This window comes from Macrotis lagotis, chromosome 3 (assembly GCF_037893015.1).
Source record: "Macrotis lagotis isolate mMagLag1 chromosome 3, bilby.v1.9.chrom.fasta, whole genome shotgun sequence".
NCBI classification, from domain to species: domain Eukaryota; kingdom Metazoa; phylum Chordata; class Mammalia; order Peramelemorphia; family Peramelidae; genus Macrotis; species Macrotis lagotis.
This window is the reverse complement of record NC_133660.1, coordinates 271,240,712-271,257,173: the sequence shown is the minus strand read 5'-3', so window position 1 is coordinate 271,257,173 and position 16,462 is coordinate 271,240,712. Positions and strand designations below refer to the sequence as shown.

The following is a 16,462-nucleotide window of genomic DNA, read 5'->3' as shown; positions in this document are numbered from 1 at the left end:
AAGCCAGAAATGGCAGGCGGTTGGGAGGGACATGAAAGGCCAGGAGGCTAGCGTTCGTGGAGAGAAGCAAAGGAAAAGGCAGGAAGGACTCAGGTTATAAAGGGTTTAAATGTCAAATAGAAGGTTTCTATGTGATTCAGGACTTGGGGGCCAGTGGGGTTTACTAAGGGGGTGATAAGGTCAGATGAGAACTTTAGAAAAATCACTTTGGCAGCTGAATGAATGAGCTTAGACTACTGCACGCAGAGTCAGGAAGAAGTGAGTTCAAATCCGACCTCAGACACTTACTAGCAGTGTAACTCTAGGCAGGTCCTCAGTATCACCCATCTGGAAAACTAACAGCACTTCCCTCCCAGGGTTGTTGCAAGGATAAAATGAGGAATCTGTAAATGCAATGAAAACTTCAAATGTGACATGAGCAGGAGGTGATGAGGGCTGTGGTCCTCTGAGGTCAGAGATATGGTGTAAAGGTCTATCAGACACGGGGAGGGATTGTGAGGGAGGGCTCAATGAGGACCCCAATGCTTTCAGCCTGGGGGATGGGTCACCAACAGTTGAGCTGGGGGAGGCGAAGATGTGGCGAGCAGGAGATGCCTACGGGGACATCTAACCCAGGAGAGGCTGCTAGAGCTGGACACTGGTCTGGCTCAGTGATCACTGTCCGGGTGCCTGGCCTCTGAGTTTGAGTCCAATGGCTGAGGGGGTGCTCGAGGCCCTCCTTTCTTATCTCTGGGGCTCTGCCTAGGAGGCCTCTTCCCAAGGCACACTTTTCAGTCCTCTGAGGCCTAGGTCAGGCCCAACCTCTTCTGAGATCTTCCCTAATGAGTTCAGCCCTGTTCCTCTTCTAAATCCTGGAGCATTTACCGTTCGTACCATTAACTTGATACATCTTGGTTATTTTCCCAGTTGTATCCCTCTCCTCCCCCTCCCCCAATCCCCAGGCACCTCATGGAGGGCAGTGTCTTAGGAAAGACTATGGGTGTATTACGAAGACCATTGGACTTGAAGTTAAAAGAAACCTGTCTTGAAATCCAGCTTCTGACACTTATTAACTCTGTGACCTTGGGTAAGTCAGTAAACCTCAGTCTTGTTTTCTTATCTCTTTAGAGAGAGAAAGAATGTGTGAGAGAAAGAGAATGATCCCACGTAGAAGACAACTCACCTCACTGGGTTGGGGTGAGATCCAATGAGTAAACAAGGTTATGGATGGAGAGTCCTGGGTAAATCATAAACACTGCTACTGTGCTTACCATATATCCCACAGGCCTTAGCCATAGAGCTGGGCTCTGCTAAAAATCTGTCTAGATTAGAGTCTAAAAACCTAGGAGAACAAGCACTGAGGCAAAGATTCTTATGAAGCTGTACTAGGCTAGGGGCTGGCAGGGTGGGGAATTGAAGGAGATACAAAGTTGGGGTAAGAAACAGTCCTTCCTGAAAATAAAGCTATCTAAGTTATATGAAAAAATGCTCCAAATCATGACTGATTAGAGAAATGCACATTCGAACAACTCTGAGGTACCACCTCACACCTATCAGATTGGCCAATATGACAAAAAAGAAAAATCATCAATGTTGTTGTCTATATGGCAAATTGGGACTCTAATGCATTGTTAGTGGAGTTGTAAACTGACCCAAACATTCTGGAAAGCAACTCTGTGTACCTTTGCTCATCTATCTATCTATCTATCTATCTATCTATCTATCTATCTATCTATCTATCTCTATTTATATCTATCTATTATATATATATACATATATATATACATATATATATATATATATATATATATATATATAGAGAGAGAGAGAGAGAGAGAGAGAGAGAGAGAGAGAGCAGATCTTTTTGAGGTGGCAACGAATTGGAAACTGAGGTAGTGGTCATCAATTGGGGAATGGGTAAACAAATTACACGAATGTCTGGAGCACTACTTTTCTCTAAGAAATTAAGAACAACCAGACTTCAGAAAAGCCAGGAAAAGCTTGCAAGAACTGATGGTGAGTGAAGTGAGCAGAACCTGGAAAATATCATACTCAAACAGCAACACTGTGTGATGATCAGCCTGGATGGACTCACCTCCCCTCAGCAGTGATCAAGAGCAATTCTTAAAAAACTGTGATGGACAATGCCAGCCCCATCCAGAGAAAAACTATGGAGTCTGGATGCAGAGCAAAGCAGACCATCTTCACTATTTTTTTAAGGTATTTGCAAGGCAATGGGGTTAAGTGGCTTGCACAAAGCCACACAGCTAGGTCATTATCAAGTGTCTGAGGCCGGATTTGAACTCAGGTACTCCTGACTCCAGGGTCAGTGCTCTATCCACTGTGCCACCTAGCCGCCCCCATCTTTACTTTTCAAAACTTCCTTTATATTTTTCTTTCTCATATTTTTTCCTCTTATTTCTAATTCTTCTTTCACAACATGACTAACATGAAAATATGTACATGTTCAACTTTTATTAGATTGCTCTTTGCCATGGAGGAGGGAAGAAAGGGAAAACATGGAACTCAAAAGCTTGCAAAAGGATGAATGCTGAAAACAACCCTCACGTGTAATTGGGAAAAAAGAGAGAATGGGGGGAGGGAGAGAGGGAGAGGGAGAGAGAGAGAGAGATCCAAAAAAAAAAAAAAAGAAATATTCCTTCCCTCTAGGGTTCAAAAAAGAGGATAGTTAGTACACTAAGCCAGGGAACTCCAACATTCCCACAGGAAGGCCCATGGGAGCTAAGGGGCCACGACCTAGAGGACGTGACTGAGAAAAGCTCCAACGGTGACGTCTCCAAGTCTGCAGGGTAAATGAGTGTGGATGGGGCCCAAGATAGGCAGAGCCATCTCCCCCCCACCAAATGAGCTGGGAGATGTCACAGAGCAATAAGAATGGAAGAACACTGGCTAGGTGACCTGAGGAAAGTCATTCCATCTCTGAGGCTCAGTTTCCTCATCTCTAAAAAGGGATCCCACCCACCTTCCAGGAGTGTTGTGAAGAAAGCACTTTGGCCTATAGTTAAGTCATGAGAACTATTTTGATGTCAGGGAGACCATCTTCCTCCACAATATGGTTTCAATTTTAGAGAGTAAAATTTCTGGTCCTTGACATCAAGATGGAACAAACTTTTTTGTGACATTCCCACCATTTCTAGGCCCTGTACCCTTTAATCTCAAAAGCTCTCTAGCTGGCCTCTGAAGCTCTGTGTGTGTGTGTGTGTGTGTGTGTGTGTGTGTGTGTGAGAGAGAGAGAGAGAGAGAGAGAGAGAGAGAGAGACAGAAAGAGAAAGAGCCAGCCACCCAGCCAGACTAGAACCTAGCACCCCCTTAGCTCCCTTTGAAGACCTATTTCAGGTGCTACTCAGTCTTTTTTTTCTTTAAGGTTTTATCAAGGCAAATGAGGTTAAGTGATTTGCCCAGGGCCACACAGCTAGGTAATTATTAAGTGTCTGAGGTCAGATTTGAACTCAGGTCCTCCTGACTCCAGGGCCAGTGCTCTATCTACTGTACAACCTAGCCGCCCCTGCTACTCAGTTACCCCCACTCCAATCACTGCTGAGGGATGAGGGCAAGGGGGAAGAGGACAGTCACCTCTATCCCTGTACTTCCTAACCCGTGAGTGTCTTAAGCCCTGAGTAGAATGCAGTCTCCTTGAGAACAGGAACTTTGAAAACTCAGCTCCGTGGCTCCTCATTCCACCCAAACTTCTTTCTCTGCTTTCTCCCTAAAGTCACTAATGATTTCTTTGCCAAATCAAATGTTTTTTTCTCAGCCTCTCTCTCCAGTCTTTGACCCAGTTGATCACCATCTTCTCCTGAACTTCCTCCCATCTGATTGTTCTTGCTCAGTCTCTGCAAGCAAGTCTCCCAGCAGGTCATGCCATGTCCCAAAGGGCTTTACCTTGGGCCCTCTCCTCTCCTCCTCCATACTGCTTCTCATCAGCTCCCATGGAGACAGGGATCATCAATCATTAAATCTACTTCTTCTGACCTCCAGCCCCACAGCCCCAACTGGGCTGTTAAGACATCTCAAAGTGGAAGTTCTGTAGACATCTTAAACTCAACACGCTCAAAGCTGAAGCCCTCCTCCCTTCCAACGGTCCCTATTACTATTGGGGGTACTAACCATCTTCCTGAGTCCCCTAGACTAGGGGGTCATCCTTGACTTCTCCAATCTGTTGCCAAGGCCAGTCAATTTGGCCTTTGTAACTAATGCCTCAAGCCTGACCTGTTCCAACAGCCTGCCCCAAGTCCCTCCCTGCTCCAGTCCCTCTTTTCCCCAGCTGCCAAGGTGATTTTCCTAAAGTGAGGGCTCATCCAGTCATCTCCTCTACTCAATAAACTCCAGCAGCTCCCCATTTTTCTAGGATCATTGTTTCTGGCACTCAAACCCTTTTTGACCCAACCCCTTGGCCCGCTACCTTACTCTCTCCCATCTCTGCTAAAGTGACCAAGAGAACTCCCTCTTCCTGCCTTCAAGCACCTTTTCCTGCCTTCCATAAGAAACCTTCCCTCTGATGATAATTTGTCCTTTACTCCTCTAGACTGTGATGTCCTTGAGGTTGGGGTCCCCCATAACCCAGCACTGCCCCAACACATATTAGGCTTTTAAGTAATGTTTACCAGTAGGCTGGTCCCAGGGTTGGCACAAAACTAACCCTGAGAGCACAGTGTCTACCCATCTCCTGCTAATTCACTGAGCTTGTTTTTAAGCTTTGCAGAGAGCATCCTAAGCCTCTCGGATTCTTTCCACCCACCATCCTGAATCCAGACCCCTGGGTCTTAAGGCAGACACAACCCACACTTTTCCCAGGAAGGTGGGTGGACATTTTGGAGCCCTCTTGGTCACCAGGAGGTGCCAGTCCACCAGACCCAAGCTAAAGATGGAGAAGTCAATCCAAGGCTGCTTCAGCCACACTGGCTCAGGGTGACTGACCAACCCTCCATCTTCTCCCAGCTTGTTCCCCCTTCACCACAAATTGACCCATGGGCTCCTTCACTGCTCTCTATCTCCCCAGTCCAAAGTAGCCTCCCATTCCCCATCTGCCAGAAGCCATCTTGTTCCCTCTGATCCCTCATTCAAAATTCATCTCCCCTTTTTTTGCAAAACACCTGGGTTTGAATCCAGGCTCTGGGAGACTGCAGGCAATGTCACTGCATTGGGGCTCAATTTCCTTATGAGTAAAATGGGGGTAACAAACCTTAAGAGAAAGAATGGAGGGGAAAGGACACTGGATCAGAAGGCAAAAGTTGGATTGTGCCACCTTGGGCAAGTCACTTCCCTTTTCCCGGCCTGAGTTTCTTTCCCAGTGAAATAAAGGAGCAATGGGGTGATCTCCTGAGCTGAGCCCCTTCCAGCTCTAAATCAAATGCTTCTCTGTTCAGCCCCCCTCGCATCCCCAGAGAGGTGCCTTTCTCCTTGCACAGGCTTGGCCTACCCTTGCTCTTGCTGGCCCTCCAGGCTCTACCCAGAAGACACCAAAGGTTCTGGCTGTTCTCCCTGTCAAAGGTTTGTCTCCCCAACCAGAGTGAAATCATTTGAGGGTACCTGGGCCCTCTTCCTCTTCCCTTCAGGCAGTTCAGCCCCTGGAGGACTGGCATGCACAATGTGCTGTGGGGATGGTTGCTGCTGATACTTTCAGATCTTGGCAGATTAAATTTCGGGACTGACTCCTCCCCACTCTCCACCAGAGAGGCCCCCACCTCCACTGCCCAGCAGTCTACAAAGGGCTCTGCTCATCTGCAGGGGAAGCTGTGGAAGTATTATCATTGCACATTTACAGGTGGAAAAACCTCAGCAAAGGGAAGCTTCCCCTAGGCCTACTACACCCCACACATTTCAGGGTGCTGGGGCTCAAACCTAGTTCTCTGCCTCTTTCACCCCCCCCCCAGACTCCCTGGATAGGGAGAGGGGAAGAACTCCAGATAGGGGCTATGTGTGTGGGGACCAGCCCGAGCCACCAAATGTTTGGGCTTGGTACAGAGAGCCCTTAGGGGGGAAAACCTTTGCCCATTGGGGAACTCCTTGCAAGGAGGTAGAGGGAGGAGGCAGCAGGGAGGCACCTGGCTGGGCCCCAGGAGCAGAAACCAGCTGGGCCCCTTTCACAACCACCCCCTCATCTGTAAAATGTCAGAGAGTGAAGCCTGAGGTAGGGGTGGGAGACAAGGAGGAATTGGCGTCTGGGTGGCTCTGAGGAAGCTATTTTTAACCTGGCTGTGATAAGTCAGCTGCGCTGGGAGAGGTCCCCTGCATAGAGAGGGACCAACCTGAAGCTCCACCTGGTTGAAGGGGGAGGCGTACATGCAGCCTGGCCTCCCTCCTTTCAGAGATCTGCCAGGCCAGTCAGTCCATCCCCTTTATTTTGTAGAGAAGGAGACCAAGATTAGGGGAATGCAAATGACTTAACCAAGGTCACTCGCATGTTAATGATATCTGCTCATCAAGCAAAAGGCAGCAGGACTGGGCAGATGTTCCCCGGGCCTTCTGAACAGAGGACCTCAACCCTTTGATCCCAGATTACCAGAAAGTCCCTCGGGCACCATCCTGGAGATTGCCTGCTTGGGGTCCACTGCCTCCCCCTCCCACCATCTTTCCATCAGCATTTTTATCAAGTGCCGCATTGTGTCAGGGAACTTACGGAGGCCTTGGAGAGGTAACAATCCTGGTTTCTGGCACTCAAATCCTTACTTCACTGGAGGAAATAACATGCATACAAGGCAAAAAACAAAGTCTTTTTTTTTTTGACCCAGAAGGCACACATAAGAAGGAGGATTAAGAAGGAGCTCCTGGAAGAAGGGGCGCTTGCCTTGAGCTTTTAGAGGCCAGGGGAAGGAGGGAAGGGCATGGAGATGGGAGATGGCACATAGAAGAAACAACACAACCTTTAGGCCATCTCTCCATCTTGAAATGATGAGAATAAGATGAGTAGGATTCCCCCTGGGAACTGAAGGTCTTTGGACCAGCAACCAGACCTTAAGAATATCAGAAATAGAAGGGATCAATCAACTCTCTTGTTTGATAAATGAAGACACCAAGGTCTCCTTAAACAGAACCAATGGGATGACACCCATGTACATAGGGCATAAAAAGATACGACTCCCTCTGGATAGCAGATGTGGGAGTCGTCTAGTCCAATGGGTATGGGGGACACACCAGGGATCTGGCACCTTCCAAGATGGACCTTTTATTCCACAGCTGTTAGGAAGATTTTTTTTTGACCTTGAGCTCACTTTGCCTCTTTGCAATTTCTGCTCATCACTCCTAATTCAACAAGTCTGATGTTTCCCCCTGGAAGCAGTACAACATGCAAGGAATTTTTCTGAGTGTGAGTTTGGGGTTTTGGGGGGAAGAGGAAAAGAACCCCTTGCCTACTCCAGCCAGTCACACATACCCAGATATTCATGTGACTCACCAAACATCTCTGCCTTGGCCCCATTCTTTGAACTTTACCTAAACCACAGAGGCTTTTCTACCAATGGGGGAATGGGGTTTGCTTGCATACTTCCTTGCTCAATATGTTTACCCCGTGTACTCTCTTTTGCCCTAAAGTGGCCCCAAAATGCAGCTGCTGAAGTAGAGGGGTGGAAAGGGGGTCCCAGGGACCCAAGATAAGATCCTTCCATCTAGAACCATGGCACCAATGAGATGAGAGAAAGCACAAGGGTTCAGGACTGCAATAGTTGTTACTGGCCGCCCTTTTATGCAGGTGACACTGCCAAGTGAAGCTGGGAGAAGGAAGAGCGGAAGGTCCTAGAATCCTTGTCCTCCCGGCCTGTGAGTCAAAGGCAGGCCCCAGACGGAGGAAGACAACAGACAGAACCAGCCACAATTTTCATTCTCCCACTCACCTTTATGTAAAAGCTAGGAACATGGGGCAGGCTTTCTCCTGTACCCTCCCCCTTCCCCTGCACCCTCTGGGTTCTGCCAGACTCCCACAGATCTAAGCGAAAGATATGATGGCAGAAGAAAGGAAGTGTGGGGGAAGAGAGAGGAGACAGAAGAGAGGGAGAGGGGGAGATAAAGAAGAGGAGGAGGAGAGACAAGGAGAGGAAGAGACCAAGGGAGAGAGAGGGGGGAGGGGGAGGAGGAAGAGGTTAGCAGGGGCCAGACTAGGCTGGTGCTCTTTGAGAAGCTCAAGGGGAAAAAAAAAGGCAGTGTGGGCTAACAGCAAAGGCCCAGGGAAACCAGGAAAAGTGAGTTCTAGTCCCAGCTTTGCTATTTACTGTGTGACCTTGGATGAGTTCATGGCTCTCGAGGCCTCTGTTTATTCCTCCCTGGAATGAAGTGGGGGGCGGGGGGAGATGAGCCCAAGGCCTCTCTCAGCTTTCTCCAGCCCCCAGTTCTAACAGCTTGGGGCTCCCTTCCCTCAGATCAAGTGTCCCTGGACCCAACCCTGTGACAGGAGAACAGAAGCTCCTGGAAGACAGGGGCTCTCACTTTTGCCCCAGTCTCTTTGGTATCTGGCATCCAGTAAGGGTTTACTAAATGCCCCCTTATTATACATTGAATCCAACAACTACTCAATCTCCTATCAAGATGCCTGCTGGCGGCTGGGCCACTCCTCTTGGGCCTCTCACTGAATAGGACAAGACCCCCGAGGCGGTCCTCTCTGGACGCCGCTGGGCCATCCCTCTCTGGACATTCGAGGGTACGCACAGGCTCTGGCTGGGGCTTCTGCAGGTCTCAGCGAGCTCACAGTTCTGAGCCACAGCCCTCCACCTTCAGAGAAATGCTCCTGACCATTTCCTGAACTGGTGGCCCCAGATAGCGGCTCCATGAGGAGGAGGGGGAGCAGGAGCGGGGGAGGAGCCCTGCCCATGATGCTAGGAGCTTCTGGGGGCCGATGTCGCCCCCTTGCGCCCTGCTGGCATCAAGCAGGGCGGGTGTCCTAGCCCAGAGCTCAGGCGGGTAGCTTCCCCTGAAACTTCCTGCAGTCACTCCCTCCTCTGGGATGAGGCAGGGATGGCCAGGGCAGTCAGATGGCAAAGTGCCCCTACAGTCCAACCAGACTGGGACAGACCATCGCTGGCCCTGAGAGATGCCCCTGGCTCCAATATGGTGGCCACTAAATAGGCTTCCAGGAGGCCCCAGCCTGGTACATCACCCATCCATGCCTCTGCCTTCCAGAGATGTGTATAGTTAAGAGTAAAATCAGCTTGACCAAGCATGAGATAAAAAAGTCCCCAGAGTGCAGAACTGTTGGCAGACCTGAATTTAAGTCCAGTCATGTTCATTTACTAGCTGTGTGACCCTGCTCTCCTAACCTCTGTGCCTGTTTCCTTATCTGTAAAGGGGGGGTCATAACAGCACCTACTTGCCAGGGCTGCTGTGGGGATCCCCAATAATATTACCACATAAATACTAACTGTTATTGTTATTTCTCAAACGTTTCCTCTCTATTCTTCCTCAGAGTCTTGGGAAGCCTCCTGACCAAAAAGAAAGTGAGGATTTCAAAGAGTCCGGAACAACCCATGAATGGAAGGGCTTGGGGCCCAAAGGAGATATTCCCCTATGGCTTGACCTCAGACTGCCTCCCTCAGGTCAGTATTAACAGTAGGAGGGGAGGCCCTGAGCCCTATCCTCTAGGTGGCTCCTGGAGCCCACCACCTTCAGAGTCCACAGTCCTTAACTTTGGACTCCCTGCTTTGCGGAGAATCTGCAGGAAGGACCGGCACGGTTATGATATGGGACAGAAGGTACCCACATCTAGGTGGTTGCCCCTCCACCTGGGAGGGGGGCAGGGAGCCTGCACTTAATCATCCCAACTTTCAGATGAACAGACTATGGGTCACCAGTGAAAAGCCTTGCCAAGCGTCACAGGGTTCAAATCCGGGTCTCCTGGGTCCGGTCCCATTCTGGGCCTGCTTCTAGTCCACTCCTCAAACTCTCTAGTTAGCTGCGGGTCCCTTCTTCCCCCTTGTAACCTTGCCAGAGACCCAAAGGATGCAGACGGCCCCATTCTACCTCCTTATTGTCACCAAGTGTCTGGGAGCTGCCTGGTCGCAGATGGCTCATCTCCCCTCCTGGCTTCCCCTGTGGAGAATCTAAGTGCCCATTTACAGGCTAACATTGGCCTGGTCCAACTCTCCTCAGGGAAGTGTGGCCCAGAGAGGGAAGTAACCTGCTCCAGGTCACACAGGTGCTAAGTTAGCAGCCACGCCTCTGGCCCAGGCGCTCAGACTCCCATTTCTGGATTTTTCCACATTTCAGCCTCCTTGCCAGGCACCCTGGGGCACCCAATAAAAATGGAAGGAAGAGGCGAAAGGAACACACATTTCTATACAATCCCTATGATAAGCCAGGAACTATGCCAGCCACTCTACAAACATTATCTCATTTGAGATAATAATAAATACAAGGTTTCTCTGCTCCAGCTTCTGAAACGCCCTCTGCAGACAGCAGGTTCCTCAGGTGGGTGGCCTCCAGGCCCCTCCCTCACTGCCCCACTCGAGGTCACAAACTGGTGGTGTCCACAGAGACCCGGCATCCCTGGGCCTGCTTTGGGCTGGGTTCAAAGACCAAAGGTGCATCTGCCAGGGAGACAGCCACACAGCGAGAAAAGGGCAGAAGCAGAAGCAAAGCCAGATCTTGGGCCACCCTGACCAGCCAGTCTGGTCCCTATCCCACTGTGGCCAGCTGTCCTAATCTTGAAGACATGAGTATCTGGGTCCTGGGACCTTCAGATTGAGGAAAAGACCATAGACAGTTGAGCTCCTGGGGAAACAGTGAGTGTCTCCTGTGTCTGGAGGAGCCAGGGTTTTGTGTAAGGGATAACTGTGTGGCAACTGGTGATGCCCCTGGGCCATAAAACCAGCTAATCCACAGACTCTGTGACCCTCAATTCAGAGACAAGGCCAAAGGGTGGAAGACCCAACCCTCCCCACAGGGTCCACACAACCCACAGGCTGAGCTTACTGGCAAGCAAAGGAAGAGGCCAGGCCATCATTGCATAAATAGGGGTGATGAGTTTAAGTTCAGAGAAGTGGCCTTCAGTGGGACAAGGCCATGGACCGAGCTCCTCCCCAACTAAAGTAATTAGTTACCAGCTGGAAGTGTGAGGTAGGGGGTGGAGGGGCAGATTGCAGCCCATTCCCTCTGTCCTGACAGGCTGGGCGGGTGGAGATCGGGAACAGCATTCCCAGAGATCAAGATGATGCCGGCAGTTGTGGCAGAGGTGGACTGCAAGGGGAAAGAGAGGGCAACGACTCAAGAAACCCAGAGTCTGGCCGACACCAACGCGGCATCGCGACTTTAGAGTCCGAAGGCCTCGGCTGGAGTGCGGATCCTGCCACGGGCACACCTCTCTGGGCCTCGGTTTTGCAGCCGGGTAGACTAGGGGACTTTGCACCTCCCAGTCAGAGTCCGAGTAAGTCTGGCTTTGGTGGAAGGAGGACGGAGCTCACAAACTCTTGGCTCTTCAAGAAGAGGCCTAGGCTAATGCTGCTGCAGAGCGCAGCCCCCAGCACCGGGAGGCTGGAGGAGAATGTATGCCAAGTCCTTTAAGAACCCTGGGTGCCCCCCAACGGCTATTTCTGTGGTGTCACCCCTGGAGGCTCTGAGCTCAGGACAACTCCGTTAACTGGCACCCAGCCCCTTCCTCGCCCTTTCTCCCGTGCCCTGCCCCGGCTCGGGGGTGGCGTCGACAGCCAACCCTGGTGTCTGTAGGAGACGGTCAGAGGAAGAGAACGGAGGGGTGCTGGGGCACCGCGGGGCCTGTCGCCTGGGATAAAAGGAGGGCACAGACAGTAAGGATGCTCGCTAAGGGTGACCCCTGGCTCGTCGCCCAACACAACCAAAGCGAGAAGCGCGACTATACTGAGAAAACAAAGCCCGGGGAGGGCAGGAGGGTGACGGGCCAGGCTGCCCCAGCACGGTGGGCACGGCGGGCGATGGGTGCTCTCTGCCCCGTCCTCCCCCGGCATGCACTTCACCTGCCCGCTCGTCCTGGGGTCTGCCCCCTCCGCTCGCCCCTTCCTGTGCCAGCTGGAGGCGCGGGACTGAGCCCTGGGCGGCACGGCTCCGGCGGGCGGGCAGAGGGGAGGTCCGTGCCCGGCCAGGATGGGGGGCGCAGGCCCAGCCCGGGGGCTTCTCCCTTATGTGGATAAGGCGAGATGACCGGGGGCAGAGCCGAGGCCGGGCGCGGGGCCGGGACTTTCACCCGGCGGCTCCCGGGCAGAGGGCAGAGTCCACCGTGGCCGCAGAGCCGGGGAGGCCCTGCTGCCCCTTGTCCCACCCCGAAGCAGGGCAGAGCCGGGGCCGGGGGCGCGCGGAGGAGGCTGTCCGGGGCCGGCGCGCTCACCTGTGGCCGAAGAGCCGCAGCCCCGGGAAGCGCCTCTTGCTGAGCCTCCGCGGCGCCTTGTCGGGCTCCGGGCCGCGGGCGCCCTCCGAGCCGCTGGACGAGGCCGAGTCCGAGCCGCCGCCGCGGGCCTCGGCTCCCCCGCCGCCGCCGCCGCCCGGGGGCTCCATGCGGCCCTAGCCCCGGGCCGCGCGGGGCCGGCGGGGGGCGCCCATGGCGCGGCGGCCTCGGGGCCGGCCCGGTCCGGTCCGCGCGAGCCGGTCAGCGCTCGGCCGCCGCCGGGGCCATGCAGGCGCCCGCGCAGCCGGGCCGGGAGCCGCAGCCGCAGCCGCGCCGAGGCCGCCCGGAGTCCAGGAAGTGCCGCCGGGGGCGGAGGCGGCGGAGCAGCGAGCGGCCGGGAGCCGGGAGCCGGGAGCGAGGCTGCGCAGCAGCGGCCCGGCGCCCCGCCCCGAGCCCCGAGCCCCGCCCCGCGGCCCGCCCCGAGCCCCGCCCCGCGGCCCGCCCAGCGGCCCGCCCCGAGCCCCGCCCCCAGCGGCCCGCCCCGCGCCCCGCGCCCCGCCCCGAGCCCCGCCCCCAGCGGCCCGCCCCGAGCCCCGCCCCCGACGGCCTCACGCCCCGCCCGCCCCCCAGCGCCCCGCCCCCCCCACCCCGCCCTCCGCCCTCCGCCCCGCCTCCTCCCCGCCTCCGCCCCAGCGCCCCGCCCCGAGCCCCGCCCCCGACGGCCTCACGTCCCGCCCGCCCCCCAGCGCCCCGCCCCCCCGCCCCGCCTCCGCCACCAGCACCCCGCCCCCGACGGCCTCACGCCCCGCCCGCCCCCCAGCGCCCCGCCCCCCCGCCCCGCCTCCGCCACCAGCACCCCGCCCCCGACGACCTCACGCCCCGCCCCCACCGGCCTCTCTCCCCCGCCCCTCCGGCCCTGCGCCCCGTCTCGCCCCGCCCTCTCCCCGCCCCACAGGCCCTCCCCGTCCTCACGCCCCGCCCCCATGGCCTCTCGCCCCGCCCCCGCCCCGCCTCCGCCGGCCCGAGCGAGGCCACGTGGGGCGCCCTTCTTCCGGAGGGGCGGAGCCGGGCCTGCGGCGCGCCCCGCCTCCACGGCGACCCCTCCCCCTCCCCTCCGCCGGCCCGGAGCCGCTGGGGGTGGGGGGGCCTCTGGTTACAGACGGGGAAACTGAGGCACATGCCAGGGGAGGAGGCCCCGAGGAGGAGCCGCGAGAGGCCGGGAATCAGGGCCCGGGGATGCGGGAGAGGGAGCCCCCGGAGCAGCCAGCCCAGGCCGGGCCTCCCAGTCCCTCGTCTCGGGGGCCCTCGGGGGCCCGGGCTCCCCCCGACCCTGGCACCCCGGCTGGACAGTCGGAAGCATGTTCTCCGCTGTACAGACGAGCAAAGTGGGATTCGAACCCAGCGCCTCGGAGCCCCCGTGCGGCCCCCACGGGGAGCGCGCCTTCCCCGACGCGAGGACACTTGGGGACTGAACCGAGGCGGCCCCGGGGCTCCCGGCCCGGGCACCCACAGATTGTCAGCCTTGGGGCTCTGCCCTCGGGGCCGGGCACCCACAGAACGTCGGCCTCGGGGCTCCCGGCCCGGGCACCCACAGAACGTCGGCCTTGGGGCTCTGCCCTCGGGGCCGGGCACCCACAGATTGTCAGCCTTGGGGCTCTGCCCTCGGGGCCGGGCACCCACAGATTGTCAGCCTTGGGGCTCCACCCTCGGTCCCGGGCACCCACAGAACGTCGGCCTTGGGGCTCCACCCTCGGGGCCGGGCACCCACAGAACGTCGGCCTTGGGGCTCCCGGGCCGGGCACCCACAGAACGTCGACCTTGGGGCTCTGCCCTCGGGGCCGGGCACCCACAGATTGTCAGCCTTGGGGCTCTGCCCTCGGGGCCGGGCACCCACAGAACGTCGACCTTGGGGCTCCCGGGCCGGGCACCCGCAGATCGTTGACCTTGGGGCTCCTGGGCCCGGGCACAGATCGGGGCTTAGGCCAGCAGGCGGCTGGGGGAGGCCAGGGCCTGCCCCCCACTGCTGTAGCCCCTCCCCAGCACAGTCCGAGAGAAGAATTCTTGGGAAGGGTCTTTGCAGGCGTTCTAGAGCTCCCAAGAGACTGAGAATTCCTATGTTCTGCCATCTTGGAGGAGGGAGAGGACGCCCAGTAGCTAAGGGTCTCAAGCGGAAGCTGGGGGGTGGTAAGGGCTGTATAAGGACGTCATTTGGGCTACAAGGGGCAGCTCGATGCCAGCCCTGAGGTCAGGAGGATCTGAGTTCAAATCCAAACTCAGATGCTTCCTGGTGGTGTGACCTTACACCCTGACCCTTACATCCAGGGCCATCTCCAGGACCCGGAGGAGAACGTCTAGAGGAGACAGCGAGACCGGTGACTTAGTGCAGCACCCACTCAGCTAAATCCAACTCATGTGCATGTCACAGCACCATGATCCTCCTGGAGAATGAAGGACAAGCACCAATAATGCTTTAGGGTTTGTTGGGGGCTCCCTCTGCACCACATACAATTTCTGTGATGAGTGGAATAAAAGATGTTCTATACCTGATACCCACATTATTGCCAGAGGAGTTGGAGTCCCAATTACCTACTTTTAGGGAAACCTAGACCTGAGCCATATCTAAACTTTATTTCAGACCTTTGCCGGGGTGAGGAGACAAGGCATAAACCAGAGAGAGAAGCTGGCCTATTAGGGTCTCAAAACTGGGTCAAGTGAATCCAGAGTCCTTGGAGTGTTGAAGGGGAATGGGTGGGAGAGACACAACTAGGTGATGTGCCAACCCTTACCCAGTGGCTCCTGAGACATATATAGGCATACATACTCACAGTCACAATATGGGCCTTCCTTCTTAGACATCGCACTCTTAAATATACCCAGGAATATATAAAACAGAAATATTCATGTCCTTTGAATAGATTCACACCAACCCTCCCTCACCTTTTAGGGACCATGTTCATGCAGATACCTGCATGGAAGTTGGCTCTGGTCTTCATTTGAGAGGGCTGACTCACTTGAAAACACAAAAAACAAATCCTTTGGTGTTTAATTAATAATGCTGGAACCTTGGGGCGGCTAGGTGGTGCAGCGGACAGAGCACCGGCCCTGGAGTCAGGAGTACCTGAATTCAAATCTGGCCTCAGACACATAATAATGACCTAGCTGTGTGGCCTTGGGCAAGCCACCTAACCCCATTCCCTTGCAAAAAAAAAAAAAACTAAAACAAACAAAAATAATGCTGGAACCATGAATTTGTCCAACCATCTTGGCAAACAATTTGGAATTGCACATGAAGCCACAAAATGTTTCATGCTTTTTAAATGCATGAAGTGGGTTTATACCCCCAAAAGAATTCCAAGATCAGTGGAAAGGCATATAGGAAGGGATGCAGAGCAACTTTATGTGCAATTACTTATACACAATCTAAGTTTCCTCTTGTAAAATGAAGTTAACAATAGCACATCTCTCTTGAGATAGTTATGACGAGAGAATATTAAATGAGATAATATATAACTGTTAGCTCTTCTGCTCAGGTTGATATACTATGTCACCATACAATTCTTTTTCCAGCTTCTTCCATGAATCTACCCCAGAGCTCTTCCACCCAAGGAAGGGCCTTTCTCTCCATCTGGGGGCTGGTGGATCATCCTCACCAAGAATCCCTCCCCTTCTCTCACCTACTAGCAGCACCAGCTTAGATGAAGTGACCATTGTTGAGACTAGGCCACACAGTTAGGACAGTCCATAGAACTGGTCCTTCGAGATTTACAATGTGGATAAAGAACTAAATAGTTCCTGCCCAAAGAACTGGGGTCAAAATGGAGGAGGAAAGAAGGCTTGATTTGGAAACTCGGTTTCAATGGCTTCAAGCTTTGCCCTGAAACAGGATCCTATTCTAGCCCCAACGTTCTTCAGGCTTCCTATTCTGACTCCCCATGTGATCCTTGAAGACTGCGCCAGTGGGTCATGTGCCTACAAGATTTTAAGATGCTGGAAAGGCCCTCAATATGGTTCTGATAAAAAAAAGAATCTCCTGTCTGAGGACCACAAAGTCTCAATATTCAATGGTCTGGCCCCTTGGTGCTGAACTCTTTAACTATGTCAGTCACTAAAATAAATAAAAAAGGCAAAATGGACCCCCTTTGCTTTGACCATGATGGTACCAGAGCATGGGGGAGGGAGGGGAAA

The 16,462-nt window shown here is 54.4% G+C and overlaps 1 protein-coding gene across 2 annotated transcripts in view; it reads right to left on the bottom strand.

Annotated features, from left to right (window-relative positions):
• The window catches only part of DGKZ (diacylglycerol kinase zeta), a 40,197-nt gene that overhangs the window by 18,759 nt on the left and 4,976 nt on the right, over positions 1 to 16,462 (bottom strand). Inside the window, exons 1-2 of one of the 2 annotated variants that reach the window (XM_074230547.1) lie at positions 12,281 to 12,417; positions 11,025 to 11,160 (exon numbers count right to left, since the gene is read on the bottom strand). The exons of the other annotated variant lie outside the window; for it this stretch is intronic. The gene's annotated coding sequence lies outside the window, so the exon portion shown is untranslated. Of the gene's footprint in view, positions 1 to 11,024; positions 11,161 to 12,280; positions 12,418 to 16,462 lie in introns of those variants that run through there. 2 annotated transcript variants of the gene reach the window in all.